Below are 18,484 nucleotides of genomic sequence, written 5' to 3' on the forward strand. Positions count from 1 at the left end.
TCCTCCATTATCTTTTTCAAGGGAATTAATAATTCCTTTTCCTTTAGACAGAAAATCAAATAATCCTTAGAAAATTCATGTCTCCCGATTCGTAACACCGATTGACTCCGTTCCACTTCCAATAATTCCGTAAAATTGAGATCTATCCAATGGAACTATTAATTAGTCTAAATAGGATCTTTCTTTTGCTCTTTTGTTTAGGATTTCGATTGTTTGCGTATAGTTGCGGTTACCGGATTTTCGTCAATCGTGGATTTCTCGAAGATTCGTGAAGCTTCGTGAAGACCTTGAGCAAGGCAAGTCACCCTTTGACCAATTGCCCCTATAATTAGAAAATCATTATTATTTTGTTTGCAACTTGCTTTATTAGAATCACACGTTAACTTGCTTGGCCTCGGTTTGCGTGCCAAACCGACGGACCTACCCAGTAGTCGCACTAATTCGTGTAGGTTGTACTACCCTGATTCCTTGTCGCTCCACCATTGTGATACTTGGGTATCTTTGGTGGCCCTCCATATTTCTTGCTCCTCGCTTCCAGGCAAAACTCAGTCATTGACACAACGAAACCTCGCAAAACTTGTGGAGCTTGATGTCTCTATTAACAAGTTTGGCTATCCAGTTGAAGCCAGCCATGTCCCAGAGTACTTTGGTTCAATGAAGAACATAAGATATCTTGATGTGTCTGAAACATCCATATTGTTTGGTAGAGTGCCTCCTCAGCTTGGTAACCTTTCAAATCTACAACACCTTAACCTCGGTTTCATGGATACTGATATGTACTCAGTAGATATCTCATGGTTAACCAATCTACATCAACTTAAGTACCTTGACATGAGCAGCGTAAACCTAAGCGCAGTAAATGATATATTGATCACCTCTTGTGGTGAACACAATTCCATCCCTTGAGGTTCTTATTCTTTCGGGTTCCTCACTTTCAAGTGCAAACCAGACTTTCACACACATAAACCAGACAAAACTTGAGAAGCTTGATCTCTCTGGGAACCACTTTGGCCATCAATCGCATCAGGTTGGTTTTGGAAAGTGTTGTCGAAATGATAACTGCATATGTCGAAGGACGTGGTTACTCAACAGTGGTTGGAAGGAAACAAAGTGTATTGAATTTTTGAATTCTTCTTCTTGGATCCCCCCATTACATGGCCCTAGGGGACTATTTATAGCCCCATTACAGGTTCTTACTACTAGGCTTTAGGTTGTACAGGGGAATTTACATGATTACCCTCACAAAAGGGACATTTACAGGGGTACATAATGTTATAGGGGCTCATGGGCCCCTGATGGGCCATCTGGTGATCGCCGGCCCTGTAGGCCTTAGGCTTGATGGGCCGGAAAGGCTTCCTCGGCCCTCGTGGGGGCGAACTTGCTATGGCGAAGTCGTCTTCCTTCGGCAGATAGTCTTCGCCTTGCACCCTTCGCCTGAGACGCCTCTGGCCTGGCAAGGCACTCGTACGACTCTTCGCCTCACGCCGTTCTTGCTCCATAGCCTTCGCCACGGGTTTCGGCAGATTTAGTCGAAGGGCCTCATGCCATCCGCCAACAGAAAGTAACAAGCCTTAAGATCCTTGACCTCTCTCAAACCTATCTTGATGGTCCCTTTCCTGAGGCACTAGGAGGAATGAGGTCCCTCCAAGAGCTATATTTTTTCGATAACGGTAACAGAGCCACAATGACAGTAGACTTGCAAAATCTTTGTGAATTGACAACACTGTTACTTGATGGGGGGCTATCATCTGGGAACATAACGGAGCTTGTTGAGAAGTTGCCACGATGTTATTTAAGCCCATTGAAATACTTGAGTTTGCAAGGCAACAACATGACTGGAATGTTGCCAAATGAGATATCTCACTTAAAGAGCATAAGCTTTCTCAATCTTAAAAACAACAGCATTAGTGGACCTATAGCAGTAGGTATACAGAATCTGACTTGGTTGGATTCATTATTTCTCAATTCAAACAAACTAACTGGGCAGATACCAGAGCTGCCGAGAAGACTCCGGAAATTGGATGTCTCCATGAACTTCTTGTCAGGGAATTTGCCATAAAAATTTGGTTCTCCATGTATTAAAGATCTAATACTGTCCTGCAATCATATTACTGTTTGCAAGTTGTAAAACTTGTATATATTGGACTAGTCAAATAATTTAATTGACGGAGAACTTCCCCCTCTGTTTTAGAATGCCAAACGTATTTCTCCTACTCTTAAGTAACAACAGAATTTCAGGAGAATTCCCGTTATGCCTCCAAAGTATATCATTACTAACTTTCCTAGATCTTTCAAGGAACAAGTTCTATGGAGCATTACCAGTATGGATTGGAGACTTGGTGAACTTGCAATATCTGCAGTTAAGTTATAACATGTTCTATGGGGATATTCCAAACAGTATTACAAATCTTGACAGCATTCGATTCTTGAATTTAGCAGGCAACAACATATCAGGGTCATCCTCAACATTTGATAAAATTAACATCAATGACACCAAAACGTCACATGATATTAACGGAGGTTAGTTGGTACCAAGATGTCATAGGAAAATATGTACCCATGGAAATTTTTTCTCAAGTAATGAAGCATCAAGAACTAAAGTATGGTGCAGCTGAAATTTCTTATATGGTTATCGTTGCCTTGTCACTCAACCAGTTAACAGGTGGAATTCCAAATGATATAGGGATCGACGAAGGAGAGTGTGGAGGGGAGGGGTGGAATAGAAAGAAGATAAGAGAGGAGGCTGAGCGCGCGCGATACGAGGAGATAAGGAAAGAGAGAGCGCGCGAGAGATGGAGATGACACGGGAATAGAGATATTTATTCCCGGTTGGTATCATCAACCGGGATTAAAGCTCGTTAGGGGCCTAGCAACTATTGAAACTGGATATAAACATCATTCAAGCATCAATCCAAATCCAGAGCATCACAAACACATAATATTGGCATCAATTCAAATACAACACATTGGCATCATCAACAGAACAGATTAACAACACACAGATTAACTTAACATCCTTACAAACCAAAACACACAAGAGAACCCTAGCCGCTGAAGCCATCGGGGACGAGCCGCCGCTACCGCCGTCATCTGTCGGCTGCCTCTCCTCCAGCCAGATCTGGAAGAGGGTAGGGGAGGAGAGGGGTGGGTACGGAAGGGGAGGGCAGTGGCGCCACCCGTCAGGCAGCGTCGTCGTCATCGTCGTCGTCAGCTCCGCTGCTGCATGCATGCACATCTGCCGCCCGCGCCGCCAGCGGGGCAGATCCGTCCTCCCCGCCGCCACCTCTGTTGCGCCGCCGCCGGCGGCCTCCTCCCCTCGGACAGATCTGGGAGACGGGATGGGAGGGCAGGGGCGGCATGGGGAGCCACTGGTCATCGCCGCCGGTCACCGCCGCCAGAGCCGCCGCCGCCGTCGCCGGTGGGGAGGCCAGGAGGGAGGAAGAGAGTGAGGAGTGGATAATGTGACCAGATATGGAAAAAAGAGGAGGGGATGTGGAGAGAAGGAGAAGAGGATGAGGTAGGTGGGTGGTTTTAATGTGACAAGATATTTTTGGATCACTGACCTGGGTTTTCACTGGCGGTTTCGTTTAATGGCCGGCAGGAAAAATTCGACCACCAGCGAAGATTATCTATTTTCACCAGCGGCGCACCCAAGTGACCGCCAGTAAAATTCGACCACCAGCGAAGATTATCTATTACGACTTTGCTGGCGGTTTTCACATTTTTCCACCAATGAAAATAATAGGACAATGCTAGGAAAAATGGTTTTTCTAGTAGTGGTACCAAATCGTTTCCGATCGTTGGATCTAACAATAACAATTTTGCTCAGCTATATCCAACGATCGAAAACGATTTGGTACCGTGAAGTACCAGTATCTCGATGTACTTTTTGCTAGACCGAAGCAAATCTCTTAGTTTTATCTATAAGGCTTATGGTGCAAAGAATATACACTACCAACCGAAACGATTTGTCTAATGCTTTTTTCTTTATCTTTTAGTATTACCTAGTAAATTTCTAGGCCTTGTCTTTATAATGTATTAATACAAAGGTAGATCGATGAAAGAAATATATGCTCAAGCACAAATAACCACGGGCGATCGAGTTGCATAGGCAGATAGCTTGGATCACTGCTCGTTACCCATATCGCCACTATGCAATACCCCTCATCAGCTACCAAGTCTTCATGGCTGCTTCTCGTCGTCATAGCAGCCTGCACCGGCAGCTTATTCCTCGTCGCCGATGCACTACATGAGCATCATCATGGGCGGCCAAATATTGCCGGCGCGACCTGCGTGCCGCACGAGAGGGACGCGCTGCTGGCCTTCAAGGAAGGTGTCGTCGGCGACCCCGTGGGCCGCCTCGCTTCGTGGCGTACCGGAGAAGACTGCTTCCGCCATTGGAGAGGTGTCAGGTGCAGCAACCTCACCGGCCATGTCCTTAAGCTCCACCTCCGCAACACGGATGGTGGAGAGGCAGCTATGTCCGGCAAGGTTAGTAGCTCCTTGCTCTCCTTGCAGCATCTGAGGCACCATGATCTTAGCATGAACAACCTCCAAGCTCTCCCGAGATTTCTCAGGATAGCCGGAGAGGGTCCTATCCCAGAGTTCCTATTAGAATAATTGGGCTAGGCCCGATTTATTCTATTAAAATCTCAAAGGCCCATAATAAGTGTTAAGGATAATAATACCACCTTAGGATTTAAGCGAGGAGTATCTCAACCTAAATAGGGAGTTATTGGAGGCTCCCTGTTGACCAGTTGAGGTGGGAGTCGGAAAGCCACACGCGCGCGCGCGCCGGGCCGGGCCGAGGCCGAGGGCGTGGCTGGCGTGCGTGCGTGCGTGCGTACATCACGTCTCTATTCTTTTGCAACCACATTCCCACGACTGCCTCCGTAACGGCCCACGATCCCACGACGCGTGTGTTGCAACTAGCGGAATCTCTCCTGCTATCTAAGGAGGCCACTAGTCCGATCAGAACGATTCGCTTGCTTTTCTCCCTGGTGTTCTTCCTCCGCGCGCGCCTGTGCTGTCTCGCTTCTGATCGCTTGCGCGCACGAGAGATCGGAAGGAGCAGGGCCTCCGGAACCACACCTTCGCCTGAGATCTGCACCGGGTAGGCGGGTGATCAAGTTTTTGGGGACTGCTTCCCGCACGACTGCTCTGTTCGTCCACCATGTCTGCGCCTGGAGCCGGAGCTGCCGCCGGCGCCGCTGCTGCCTCTGGAGATGGCGCGCCGGGAGCCGGAGCCGTTCGAGCCGGAGCTGCCGCTGGCGCCGTTGCTGCCTCTGGAGATGGCACGCCGGGAGCCGGAGGCGTTGCGAACGTCAACTCCAACGGAGGCAATTCTGCCTCACAATCCAGCGGAGGGCCATTCTCGGGGTATGTCCTTCTCCTGTTATTAATTCATTTGTTCATACCGCTGTTAGTCATGCTAGTCGCAAGTCAATTGCGTCCTTGGTATGGGTATGTGCATGATGCTCATGATACCTTAAGCATGTTACTGGTTATGCTATATGTTGTCACTAGATCACCCCACATTGTTCATGCCATGATTATGATTATTGTCTTAATATTTTGGATTAAAATATGCTGATATATGACCATATTTCCAACAATCCAAAAACCTGATAGGTCATTTTCGGTAGTGGCTTTGCTGCTGCACTGAAACCACATGCTTTTGATGGTTCTAACTATAAGAGGTGGAAAGCACGTGCACTATTGTGGTTGACAGCGATGCAATGCTTCTATGTTTCACGGGGCAAACGAAGTGAACCACCTCTTTCTCCTGAGGAAGAGGCTAAATTCAAGGCTTCGGATTGCCTGTTCCGTGGAGCATTGATCAGTGTACTCGCTGACAATATAGTGGACGTGTACATGCACATGCCTTTCGGGAAGGACATGTGGGATGCACTTGAGGCCAAGTTCGGAGTTTCCGACGCCGGCAGTGAGCTGTATGTCATGGAGCAGTTTTATGACTACAAGATGGTCGATGACCGTTCTGTAGTAGAACAAGCTCATGAGATTCAGATGCTGACTAAGGAACTTGAGAACAACAACTGTGAGTTGCCGGACAAGTTTGTGGCGGGTGGCATTATTGCCAAATTGCCACCTTCTTGGTCGGACTTTGCCACTTCTCTAAAGCACAAGAGGCAAGAGTTCAGTGTTTCTGATCTCATTGGCTCTTTGGGTGTTGAGGAGAAGGCGAGGGCAAAGGACAACTGGGGCAAAAAGGTTGAGGGAGGTTCTAGTGCCAATATGGTACAGAAGAAGAACCGTCATGCATCCCACAACAACAACAAGAAAGTCAAGCCTGATGTCAAACCCAAGGTTGCAACCAACTTTAAGAAGAAAGGCAAGGGAAAGGCAAAGGGCGACTGCTTTGTGTGTGGCAAGTCTGGGCATTGGGCCAAGGACTGTCCTGAGCGCAAAGACAGGAAGTGTGCCAACATGGTCATTAGCGAGGGCGGAGGAACATCGGGGTACGGTAAAATATTACCTATAGTTCTCTTTGTTTTTCACTCACCTGATTGGTGGGTGGATACTGGTGCTAATATTCATGTGTGTGCTGACATTTCTCTGTTTTCTTCTTATCAGGTCAGGAGAGGTTCCTCCTTGTTGATGGGAAACGGGTCGCTTACGGCTGTTTATGGTGTTGGTACGGTCGATCTGAAGTTTACTTCGGGAAAGACCGTGCAGCTGAAGAACGTGCAACATGTCCCTTCAATAAAGAAGAATCTTGTTAGCGGCTCTCTATTGTGTAGAGAAGGTTTTAGACTTGTGTTTGAATCCAATAAATGTGTCGTATCTAAATATGGAACTTTTGTTGGAAAAGGTTATGACAGCGGATGCTTGTTCCGCTTTTCTTTGAATGACATGTGTAATAATTATAATGTTGTGAACCATATTAGCGAGAATGATGAGTCTAATGTATGGCATTCGCGATTGTCATGTGAATTTCGGTTGTATGACGCGCTTAGCTAACATGAGTTTAATTCCAAAATTCACTTTGGTCAAAGGTTCTAAGTGCCATACTTGTGTTTAATCGAAACAACCTCGCAAGCCTCACAAGGCATCTGAGGCGAGGAATTTGGCACCTCTAGAACTTGTTCATTCCGATTTGTGCGAAATAAACGGCGTGTTGACTAAAGGGGGAAAGAAATATTTCATGACACTAATAGATGATTGCACTATATTTTGTTATGTGTATCTATTGAAAACAAAGGACGAAGCATTGCATTTCTTTAAGACCTATAAAGCTGAGGTAGAAAACCAACTTGAAAGGAAAATCAAACGGTTGACGTCTGATAGAGGTGGGGAGTATTTTTCTAATGAGTTTGCATCCTTTTGCGAAGAGTTTGGAATTATTCATGAGAGGACGCCTCCCTATTCACCCCAATCAAATGGGGTGGCCGAAAGAAAGAACCGTACTCTAACTGAGATGGTGAATGCCATGTTAGACACTGCGGGGCTTTCCAAGGAATGGTGGAGTGATGCAGTTTTGATTACGTGTCATGTCCTGAATAAAATTCCAATGAAGCATAAGGAAGTAACACCATTCGAGGAATGGGAAAGGAAGAAATTAAATCTCTCATACCTACGAACATGGGGCTGTTTGGCCAAGGTAAATGTACCTATAGCCAAAAAGCAGAAACTTAGACCAAATACTGTTGATTGTGTGTTCCTTGGTTATGCTATTCACAGTGTAGGTTATAGATTCTTAATAGTAAACTCTAGAGTACCCGACATACATGTTGGTACAATTATTGAGTCCAGAGATGCTACATTCTTTGAGAATGAATTTTCCATGAAACATACACCTAGCACTTCTAGTCAAGAAACTGTCATGCCCCATAAGCACTTTGCACCGATAGAACACAATGATCAAACGCCTGAGGAAAATCCTGAGGAGGACAACATTGTAGATACTCGTAAGAGTAAGAGACAAAGGGTTGCAAAATCCTTTGGAGATGACTACATTGTATACCTCGTGGATGACACCCCAAGAACCATAGAAGAGGCATATTCATCTCCTGACGCTGACTACTGGAAGGAAGCAGTACGCAGTGAGATGGACTCGATTATGTCTAATGATACTTGGGAAGTCGTTGAGCGTCCATATGGGTGCAAGCCTATAGGATGCAAATGGGTTTTCAAGAAAAAGCTTAGCCCTGATGGTACAATCGAAAAGTACAAGGCAAGACTTGTGGCCAAGGGTTATACCCAAAAGGAAGGCAAGGATTTTTTCGACACATACTCACCAGTTGCTCACTTGACAATGATTCGAGTACTACTTGCTCTGGCAGCCTCTCATGGTGTTCTCGTCCATCAGATGAACGTTAAGACAGCTTTCCTAAACGGAGAGCTGGAGGAGGAGATCTATATGGATCAACCAGACGGGTATGTACTAGAAGGTCAGGAGGGAATAGTGTGTAAACTGTTGAAATCCTTGTATGGCCTTAAGCAAGCACCTAAGCAATGACATGAGAAGTTTGACACCACGCTTACATCTGCAGGCTTTGTTGTGAACGGAGCTGACAAATGTGTGTACTATCGCTATGGTGGGGGAGAAGGAGTGATCTTGTGCTTATATGTCGATGACATATTGATCTTTGGGACCAACCTCAATGTGATTGAGGGGGTCAAGGACTATCTGTCCAAGAGTTTTGAAATGAAGGATTTGGGAGAGGCTGATGTTATTCTTAACATTAAACTACAAAGAGGAGATGAGGGTGAGATTACACTTGTGCAATCCCACTATGTGGACAAGATTTTGAGTCACTTTGGATATAGTGGCTGCAAGCCAGCTTCTACTCCTTATGATCCCAGCGTGCTATTAAGGAAAAACCGAAGAATAGCAAGGGATCAACTGAGATACTCCCAAATAATTGGTTCATTGATGTACTTGGCTAGTGCAACGAGGCCTGACATCTCATTTGCTGTAAGCAAGCTGAGCCGGTTTGTCTTAAATCCGGGAGATGATCATTGGCAGGCTCTGGAAAGAGTAATGCGCTATCTAAAGGGCATTATGAGTTATGGAATTCACTATACCAGGTATCCAAAAGTACTAGAAGGGTATAGTGACTCAAACTGGATATCTGATGCTGATAAGATAAAAGCCACAAGTGGATATGTGTTCGCACTTGGAGGTGGCACTGTTTCCTGGAAGCCTTGCAAGCAGACCATCTTAACGAGGTCAACAATGGAAGTAGAACTTACAGCACTAGATACTGCGACAGTTGAGGCCGAGTGGCTTCGTGAACTCCTGATGGATTTGCCGGTGGTTGGAAAACCAGTGCCAGCTATCCTAATGAACTGTGACAATCAAACAATGATTATTAAAGTGAACAGTTCAAAGGACAACATGAAGTCATCTAGGCATATCAAGAGAAGACTGAAATCTGTCAGAAAGCAGAAAAACTCCGGAGTGATAGCATTGGACTATGTCCAAACGGCTAGAAATCTGGCAGATCAGTTTACCAAGGGGCTACCACGTAATGTGATAGACAGTGCATCGATGGAAATGGGCTTGATACCCACCTAAGGTTGCACAATAGTGGAAACCTGTCCATTGTGATCGGAGATCCCGTGAATTTGGATGGCGAAACAAACTATTGTGTGACTGAGAGAAGAGACCCTTGAAAAAGGCTCATTTTCATGATGTACTTCTCTTCTTTTCTGCATGGTAGGATGGCTCAAACCTTAATGTGATCCGAGTGGCTTTTCCAAGCAGAGATGTTGACCTGCAGAACATCTCAGAAGGAACACACCTATATGAGTTCGACTGCTAGTCACAATCTATGAGGTTTGGGCGATCTCTAGATACTTATGAAAGGCCTGGAGTTTGACTTATATGCTCCAAACAGAGGGGATGCGAACGGCAGCCCAATACCAGTTAAGGGTTTGAGTGAAACCTGATCACACAAGACTGACAATTCAAGGCATAGTCCATTGTTCAGTTGTGGTCTGATGTAGCTCATTTCCTAGGTGGAAGTTCAACTTAACAGTCTCCACCAAAACACTGCTATATCAAACAGGCACAACCTTGAGAACATTTCTTCTGAGCCTTGAAATTTGGTGGGGATTGTTAGAATAATTGGGCTAGACCCGATTTATTCTATTAAAATCTCAAAGGCCCATAATAAGTGTTAAGGATAATAATACCACCTCAGAATTTAAGCGAGGAGTATCTCAACCTAAATAGGGAGTTATTGGAGGCTCCCTATTGACCGGTTGAGGTGGGAGTCGGAAAGCTACGCGCGCGCGCGCCGGGCCGGGCCGAGGACGAGGCGAGGCGTGGCTGGCGGGCGTGCGTCACGTCACGTCTCTATTCTTTTGCAATCACGATCCCACGTTCCCACGACTGCCTCCGTAACGGTGCGTGCACGATCCCACGATTCCACGACGCGTGTGTTGCAACTGGCGGGATCTCTCCTGCTATCTAAGGAGGCCGCTAGTCCGATCAGAACGATTCGCTTGCTTTTCTCCCTGGTGTTCTTCCTCCTCCGCGCGCGCCTGTGCTGTCTCGCTTCCTCGCTTCTGATCACTTGCGCGCACGAGAGATCGGAAGGTGCAGGCCTCTAGAACCACACCTTCGCCTGAGATATGCACCGGGTAGGCGGGTGATCAGGTTTTTGGGGAGTGCTTCCCGCACGACTGCTCAGTTCATCCACCATGTCTGCGCCTGGAGCCGGAGCTGCCGCCGGCGCCGCTGCTGCCTCTGGAGATGACGCGCCAGGAGCCGGAGCCGTTGCGAACGTCAACACCAACAGAGGCAATTCTGCCTCACAATTCAGCGGAGGGCCATTCTCGGGGTATGTCCTTCTCCTGTTGTTAATTCATTTGTTCATACCGCTGTTAGTCATGCTAGTCGCAAGTCAATTGCGTCCTTGGTATGGGTATGTGCATGATGCTCATGATACCTTAAGCATGTTACTGGTTATGCTACATGTTGTCATTAGATCACCCCACATTGTTCATGCCATGATTATGATTATTGTCTTAATAATTTGGATTAAAATATGCCGATATATGACCATATTTCCAATAGTTCCTAGGCTCTGTGAGGAGCCTAAGATACCTTAACCTCTCTGGAATACCGTTTTCGGACAAGGTGCCTCCTCAGCTTGGTAATCTTTCGAAACTACGGTATCTCGACATCTCTGGCATGTCACATTTCAGTGAATCTTCATTAAGCTTAGATGCAATCAAACCGTATTCCACGGATCTCTCTTGGTTGACACGTCTACCTTTGCTAGAGCACCTTAACCTGGGGGAAATCGATCTCAGTACAGTGGTCAATTGGCCTCAAGTGGTGAACATGATTCCATTTTGAGGGTCCTTGGTCTAGGTGGTTGCTCACTCACTAGTGCCAACCAATCCCTCCCACACCTTAACCTTACGAATCTTGAGGAGCTTGACCTCTCCTACAACTACTTGGACTCAATCGAGTCTTGTTGATTTTGGAACCTAACGAGCCTCAAGAAACTCAACCTTGATGCTATTGGCTTGCATGGCCTATTTCCAAATGTGCTCGGAGACATGGTTTCACTCCAGGTTCTAGTATTATCATCAAATGAAATGACCATGAAAACAACAAATCTGACCACCCTGTGCAACTTGAGGGTCCTACAACTCAGAGAGTCATATTCATACGGTAACATATCTGAGCTAATTGAAAGTTTGCCGCTGTGCGCGTTTGGCAAATTGCAGGAACTGTATTTGCAAGGGAATCATTTCACAGGAACCCTACCAAATTGGTTGGGGCAGTTGACTAGTTTGGTCATCCTTGACTTGTCCATGAACAACATTACTGGACCTCTGCCAGGTATTTTTGGGAAATTTACTGATTTAAGGGACCTTAATCTTGCTGGCAATCAACTGACAGGGCATCTGCCATCCCAGATCAGTATGCTCAGTAACTTGACCAGGTTGGATCTAAGCAACAATATCTTGGATGGCCTCATCACAGATGAACACTTTGTTGGTCTAAAGGGCTTAGAGTATATAGACTTGTCTCACAATAGATTGAAGATTGTGCTGGGCTCACCTCCCTTTAGGTTGAAGAAGCACATTTTACAAACTGCCAGATGGGTCCTATGTTTCCTGCATGGCTTCAGTGGCAGGTGGATCTTTCTTACCTTGATATTACAAGCACAGGTATAGTTGACAAGCTTCCAGATTGGTTCTCCAACTCCCTTTCAAAGGTCATATATTTGGACATTTCCAACAATCAGATCAGTGGGGGATTGCCAACAAACTGGGAGATCATGTCAGTGGAACAGCTCTATCTGAGTTCAAACCAATTTACCGGCGAAATACCCTCATTGCCAAGAAACATTATCACCTTGGACATCTCAAGCAACTCTTTAACAGGTAATCTGCCATCAAATTTGTCTGAAACTCCAATGCTAGATACGTTGATTCTATTTTCCAACAACATCACTGGTCGAATTCCGGAATCGATCTGTAACCTTAATCTCTATGCGTTAGATTTGGCCAACAATCACTTTGAAGGTGATCTTCCTGAATGTGCTGAGATGGAAAATTTAGATATTCTTATGTTAAGTAACAACAGCTTCTCTGGCAAGTTCCCATCATTTTTGCAAAGATGCTTTTTTCTGTCCTTTTTGGATCTAGCATGGAATGAATTCTCTGGAACGTTGCCAATGTGGATAGGGAATTGCACATCGCTGCGGTTTCTACGACTGAACAACAACATGTTCCATGGGCATATTCCAGGCTCTATCACTGGACTAAGAGATCTTCGCCATTTGAATCTTGCGGAAAATCGGTTATCTGGTATGATACCTCCATGCCTATCGAATCTAAGTGCTATGGTATATGAATATAGTGCAGCAAATCCATATCCTCCTGCCTCAATTCGTTTTTATCGACTTAGGCTTGGTGAACTGTCTGTAATAACCAAGAGACTACAGCTTAAATACTAAGGTTTTAGTGTTTTGGATATAACGACCATTGACTTCTCACCTAACAATTTATCTGGTGAGATCCCAATGGACATTTCAAGTCTTGAAGGGCTGGTAAATCTGAACTTATCTTGGAATCAATTGAATGGGAATATCCCTCACAAGATTGGGAGTATGCATGCTTTGGAATCAATAGACCTCTCAAACAACAATCTTTCAGGAGAGATTCCTCCCAGCTTATCAAATTTAACATATTTAAGCATTTTAGATTTGTCCTACAATAATCTGACAGGACCAATACCATCAGGCGGGCAACTTGAAACACTGTACACGTATAACCCATTGATGTATAGTGGTAACAATGGTCTTTGTGGGTTTCCTCTTCAAAGGAGTTGCCCCGGCAATAGCACATCAAAGGATGGTGATCTTTCTAATGAAAAGCATGGGGATCAGCAGATACCTGAACTACATTCTGATGACCAAATGTTCTTCCTCTTTGGCTGTGGCGTTGGTTTCGTGGTTGGTTCCTGGGTTGTGTTCTTTTCTCTGCTGTTCGTGAAAACTTGGAGGATTGCTTATTTTCGCCTCTTCGACAGTGTTTATGACAAAGTATATGTGTTTGTGGTTGTTAATTGGGGTAGCCTAACTGGAATGAAAGTTGCAAGTTAACTAGAACTGTTCATGCTACTGCCATTTCTTCAGAGTAAGAGCACTGGTTTCCTATATATGAAGGTGGATGAACATTTTACAGCTTCTGTTAGGTTCGAGGATTTAGTTTTCATTGAATTAATATAATAAATAAATATTTTCTAGTGCTCGTGATTTGTGTAATTAAAGTATTTGTTGGCATGATGAAACCCTGTGATGATTTAGTTTTTCAGTACAGCTCCACTCTGATCAATATCTATCTGTTGTGCGTGATTATGTATGATTCAGATAGTCGCATACAATGCCATTTTTCAACTCATTTGGAACTTGGAAGAACTCTGCCTTTCGTCGAGCAGAGTAGCAAATACTCTTGCAACTGGGGAGGTTATCTCGATGAAGTACTCCATAGTTACATTAGTTCTTCGATTACAGGAGTCCGGCAAGAGAAGATTTTATTTCTAAACCTTGCCAATCCCCATGATGTGACAACGTTGTTTAGTAATACTGGCGATACTGGAATAGCATGGTTTTGTCACGCCAGCTAGGTTGGCTTGAAAAAAAAAACTGGCACACTCACTGTGAATGGTCTGATAATATTGTTGTGCCACGCCAGGTGTGATAGCATTGCCAAAAGATTCAGGTATGAAAATAAATTTTGAAAGAGAATAGTTTAAAAAATAATGAGAATTCTCGTTGTTATTCTGTGTTGGTGATGTAACAATGAGTGTTTCTGTGTTGTACGCTGTTTTTTCTTTTTTTGAACGGAGAACAGCACGAGTGTGCCTTTTTATTGAATAGAGCAGGAGAAAATACAACCTTAGGGGTAAAGAAAAAAGTGAGGTCACCGTAAGCTATACACTATACAAAGTGCGGAATGAACTCGCACAAGCGCTTAGCACCTGCAAGGGTCCAGAGGCTAGCCTCTTCTTTGATTTTTGTCAAAAGGAAACTCGTCGCCATCTGTTTGTGGTTGAAAATCCGCGGATTCCTCTCCTTCTAGATCTCCCATACAACTAGCAGAATCAGGGATCGAAGTCCTTTTTTTTGGGATACTGTACGTATTTGCTAGGTTCTCTCACCACTGTTCGACTGACTGGGCCTCCTCCCATTGACCCGGTTGCATTTGCTGGTAGCCCACCCATCTAGCTACAAGATGCCAGATCCTGCTGGTGTATCTACACGTGGCGACAAGATGCAAGGCTATCTCAGCTTCGCACCGGTAGAGGGGGCATTGGCCGTTGTTTTCCAACCCCTGATCGCGAGCCGGTTAGATGTCCAGACCCTGTTCTGAATGATAAGCCCAGCATGGAATTTGCATTTCCCTGGCACCCAAGCTTTCCAAATCAAGAGTTGAAGCTTGTGCTAGGCGCCCGCAACACTGCGCGCAGTAGGCCGAGGAGGCCGTGTAACGTCCGTTGCTTGTGAACTTCCAATCAATCTGGTTTGATTCTTTGTCATCCAGGTGTACACCCCGAACCACTTCCCACAAGGCTACTAGGTGGTCAATGAGGTTGACTATGATAGGTGGGTTTGCTTCAAGGGTCAAATCTTGTACCCAAGCGTCGTTGTCCTTTCCTTGGGGACTTTCCTTCCTTTTTAGAGATCGCATAGACTAGCGACATGAGGTCTTTCGGTCTGCGCCCATCAATTCATGTGGAGTCCTAGAAACGCACTATGTTTCCATCACTGACAGTGTTGTACGTTGTTAATCTGTATCATCGTAGGTTGTTAATTTGATAGTCAGTCGTGATAAACCTGCTGTTCTTTTCAGATCAATTTGTAGTGTCAATCCTTCATTACATCACAGATTCCTAAGCTACAAGGAAGAGGTCACATAAGTATACGCCGCAATCGAGGATCAGTATGCTCAGAGCATGTTCACTTGTATTCTGTTCTGGTGGTTATGAGTTCACTCCTTGTTAGAAACCTACTTCAGTGAATCACAGGAACATTCAAATACAAACAAGTGTTTGGTGTAAGGGAGAAAGAGGAAGATGCTAGAGTTTGTGCCGAATATATGTATGAAGTAGGTTATTGTTTACGACTTGGGAGTAGTAATAGGTGTAGGGTAGAGTTATACTCTATCCTAGGCTCTCTCTTCAACAGAGGGATGACCCTGTTCTAACCGTATGACAACTTAGAAGTAGCTCACCAGAAATTTCGAGTCACCCGTCCAAAGTATCCAATTGCACCAATTGGATCATCAATCACTTTTGCCAACATCAACCCGAGCACCACGTCTGGTCGTCTCCCTGTTGAAAGCAACCATTGAATAGTTCAGACCACTGCTGTCGCTGAAAGCAACCATTGAAGTGTTCGATTCAACCGATCAAATTCCGTTGATCGCTGTTGTGCTCCACCTTGTGTCCATGTCCATCATTTGACATCCTAAGTAGTTGTTGCGGTGTAAACCACTTCCCTCATATCTCTACCATGAATCTCCGGCAAATTCTGATACCACTTGTTATAAAACCAGCTTGAAATCACCATCAATAACTAAACGTGAATGAAACTCCATAGAAGATCCACACTGGTGACAACACTGAGGAACGATATTTGATAATGGAGTCCAACCATAGCCTATATCTCTGGGACACTGATTACGGACGTTCCTCCCTGATCCAGCATATTTATATATCGTATCAGAGTTACAACAACCCTTGGCAAGACACCGCTTGCATCCGTTCTCTCTCGCCTAAGCTAAGTCACCATGTGGTTACAACATATACGCATCTCTATTTAAGAAAGAGCCTAAGACAAAGTCCAACTCTATCTCTACCATACACCTATTAAAACTCTAAGTCCTAAATAATAACCAACTTTATACACATATTCGGCATAAACTTTAATAGAAGCAAGGGGATATAAATTACTAGAATGTTTTGAAAGCCAAGGACACCTAGTAGAAGAAGAAGGGAAGTCGGAGATAGATCGCCGAGGTGCCAAGCCTGGCCACCAGGATGCCACATTTCCGATGTTCTGTTATTTCTCAAACCATCTCCTTTTGTATCTCTATGTTGGCTTGCTTTAGAAGTTGAGTCTTGAGTTTGAAGCTTGGGTTGGGCCGGTTGCACTACTATAAAAACGATTTTTTTCTGTACAAGGAGCTCTTTAGATTGCGGTCTGCGGAAATCATTCTCCATTTTCATCTGCGGCTCCTTAAGAGGACCGTACGGAAAAATCGATTTTCACGTGCGGGCCTCTTAAGTGGACCGCACGTGAAAATAAGCCTAATTAATCCGTTATTAGCAAATGTTTTGTGTAGCACCACATTATCAAATCAAGGAGCATTTTGGTTTAAAAGGTTCATCTCGCAAATAATTAGTCACAATCTGTGTAATTTTTTAAGCCTATATTTAATACTTCATGCAGCTATTTAAACGTTCGATTTGACAGAGTGAAAAATTTTAGGTGGGATTTAAACAGGGCATGTGTCTGTGCCCACCTTTCACGGTAGGCAATTTTCTGGCAGTGAACGGGCGAGTCAATTCAGATATCTATACATTTTGTTTCTAGTAGTTTATTTTTTCCACAGCAAACTCTGGCATCTAGCTAGTGTGTTTATAAACAATTAATATATGGATTTGTCAGTCCGGCTCACTCTGCCACCACGCGTAGCTCGATCAGCTGCCAAGTTCTTACTCTCTCCGTCCCATTTTAAGTGCAACCATAAGTTTCCGCGTCTAACTTTGATCGTCCGTCTTATTTTAAAAAATTTTTATAATTAGTATTTTTGTTGTTATAAGATGATAAAATATGAATAGTACTTTACTCATAACTTATGTTTTTAACTTTTTTCAAAAAATTTTTAAATAAGACGGAAGGTCAAAATTAGGTACGGAAAACTATTGTTGCACTTAAAATGGGACGGACGGAGTACTGCTTATAGCTAGGAACCGCGGAGCCATCTCATCTCGCAACACATCTTAACCAACTATTCCAGCTCCACTATGGTGCCACAAGACACCCCACCTGTTTGAAACCACTCAGGTTCTCCGTCTGCCACACAGACCGGCTCTGGAACGATTCCGGCCCATCCCACAAACCAATTTCAAAAAGCTTTCAAAATCAGTGCTACGCTAAGAAAATCACCTCACATTCGCCCTTGACCGTAAGCACAGCTGTTCGAACAGTTTACACTCCACATAGGTTGTACGCTTTACCCACATGGCACGAAACTACCAACGGTCACCCGTCGACACCAGAAGTTTGTGGCAAGGCCTTTCTAAATCTAGTTCATGAAAACCCCATGCCACATAGTTAGTTGAATCGCACGACAAGCATCAGGCTGGCTAGCCATCGTCTACTCGGGGTACAACAAGGAGTCAAGGATGCTCCTACACCTATTTGTACCGTAAGCAGCACAATAGAGACGATTGCCATGAATGGTCAAAATCTCACAACACAAAACTCCGTCTCCTCATCCCCGTTGTCCCCAACCACTGACACACAAGGTAGGCACAAACAAACTAAGTACTACAAGATGCTTGGATGGAATTCCCAAATGAATCGGTCCTTAACAACAATACATAGCCAATCACACAGGTTCAGCCTACATATCATCCAGGTTCATAATCCAGTTTCATTTATCAAACACACCAAAATAAAATCTCGGGTTTTGAATATTTGGTTGGAAACCCATGTTTCCCCATACGACAATGCAATCGCAGCATAGCTAAGCAAAACTACCTCAGTGATCATACTTGTATGGTAAGTTACCGACGCATTATCTGTGGAGCTGTCCAGGACATGTTACTTCAATATCCTACTAGATTCAAGTGCGACTAATAGGTGAGTCCGTCGGTTGCATTCGCAAACCGAGACCAAACAGTTTAACGTGTAATCTAAGCATGCATATTTCCAAACAACATAATTTTGTACATATAGGAAGCAATATGGCCAAAGGTGGT

The 18,484-nt window shown here is 44.6% G+C and overlaps 2 pseudogenes; both read left to right on the forward strand.

Annotated features, from left to right (window-relative positions):
- The first annotated feature begins 654 nt into the window (after positions 1 to 654).
- Positions 655 to 5,402, forward strand: LOC136354212 (LRR receptor-like serine/threonine-protein kinase FLS2; annotated as a pseudogene).
- A 6,136-nt stretch (positions 5,403 to 11,538) lies between these two features.
- LOC107279386 (receptor-like protein EIX2) lies at positions 11,539 to 13,595 on the forward strand (annotated as a pseudogene).
- The last annotated feature ends 4,889 nt before the right edge of the window (positions 13,596 to 18,484 follow it).

The sequence above is a fragment of the Oryza sativa genome, chromosome 11 (assembly GCF_034140825.1).
Source record: "Oryza sativa Japonica Group chromosome 11, ASM3414082v1".
Taxonomy (NCBI): domain Eukaryota; kingdom Viridiplantae; phylum Streptophyta; class Magnoliopsida; order Poales; family Poaceae; genus Oryza; species Oryza sativa.